Source organism: Lepus europaeus, chromosome 20, assembly GCF_033115175.1.
Source record: "Lepus europaeus isolate LE1 chromosome 20, mLepTim1.pri, whole genome shotgun sequence".
Classification (NCBI taxonomy): Eukaryota; Metazoa; Chordata; class Mammalia; order Lagomorpha; family Leporidae; genus Lepus; species Lepus europaeus.
Window position 1 is genome coordinate 50,722,083 of NC_084846.1, and position 1,754 is coordinate 50,723,836.

The following is a 1,754-nucleotide window of genomic DNA, read 5'->3' on the forward strand; positions in this document are numbered from 1 at the left end:
ATGTGCTGAAGTCTGAACTGGTCAGCGGCAAAAGGAGAAATTGAGCATGGGTCTGCCTCCACCGCCTCCTTCCCTGTCTGATGCTACGTGGGTGCTGGAGGGACCGGACTGAGTGGAAGTTAGTCCTTGCCCTAGGGGATTATTGGGCATAGCCAGTAGCCTGTAGCCTGGCACAGAATACTCCACAGAGGAGGAAGAGATCTGCTAGGCCATGTTCATGGTCTTGAAACAGAATCTCCATGAAATCGCCTTTCTTCTCTTTAATGATCCTATTTCTAGTGATTAGTTGGAAACTGGTGCTTTCTGAAAAGTCATGTCCTTCTGAATTTGTTTACTTGTAACACTTCAAAAATACTCATCGAATGCCTTCTCTAGGTAAAGCGCCATGCTCTGTGACTCTCCACCCATTTGACAAATGAATAAGAAATGCTACATTAGGAAGCTTGCTGTTGTTGGAAGAAAAATGCATATGAAGCATTCTGCGAAGGGAGTAAAGATCATGCCCTGGCTAATCCTGTAAGGGTGACTCAAAGGTGACAGGCAGTAGGAGCATCCGTCGGCGTGCGTCTGTGGTCTTCAATCTCCTTCGAAGGTTGTTTCGTCCACTTACCCCTTGTGCTGTCATTCTTTGAGCAAGCAGAGCTATTTCTCTATGTTCCTGAATTTGCAATACATTATCGTCTGTGTCCAGACCTGGGGACCATTTGTGTGACATTGGGGAAACTCACCTCGCGATCTCCTCCTTTTAAAATCGTAGCTTTCACGTAGTGTTCACTGAGCAGAACGAGGTGCTTATCAATAAGGAACTGGTGCAGAAGTGCCTGAAGAAACGTTGAGGGCCCCATTGGCAACAGGAGAAACAGTGTGTGGGCAGGGCCACTGGAAAGCAAGTGTCGAAGGCCAGCTAATAGGGATGCATCCAGTAATGCTAGCCCAGCAGGTCACCCTTACCAATTCAGTTAGGTTTTCCTTTGGGAGCAAGTGTAAATGAATAGCGGTAAAAGGCACAGATACTACACTGATGAAAAGGGTTGCAATCCCAACTGCTGGACTTAGCAACTGTTGGGCCTTTAACAAGTGATTTCATTCCTCTAAGTTTCAGACGATTCATCTGTGCAATGGAGAATGAAATAGCAACCCAAGTTCATAGGGAAGGTGAGGTTTAAGTAACTTATGTGGATGTAGATGATGTTACATCTAGTAGATTAATAACTCAATCTATTATATAATGTGCATGTGTGTGTAACACATAATGTATATTAATCCTAGTGCCTGGCACATAGGCATTCTGTGTCAGCTGCCTGCTGGACACGAACTGACAGCCGCTCCTCTCCAGAGTCACCCTTCTGTACCAGCTTTGTCATCACGGAGACCGGCGCATTTCTCCTCTGCAATGAGCACACGGCTAGGCTTGGTCAGTGGCGAGTGCTGGAGGGACATTGTGAGCCCAGGGATTCCTCTCCCTGATTCAATGTCCCACCATTATTGCTGCAGTCTTGCTCCTGCTGCTTGGCCATCAGCACATGTGCTAAGGCCCTGGGGCAGGGTATGGGGGATCTATCCGAGCTGCATGCTCGGGAGCCTAGGGCCTGTGGTCTCTGGTCAAGCTTGTCGCCTACCCTGGATTAGTGATCACCTCCATGGACCTGCTGACACGGCCCCCGAGCACCCCAGGATGCCTGGCCTTCCCCCCACAAATAGGCTCCTGCTGCCCTGGCTACCAGCCTCTGTCCATCTGCACCCCAGATGGGCTC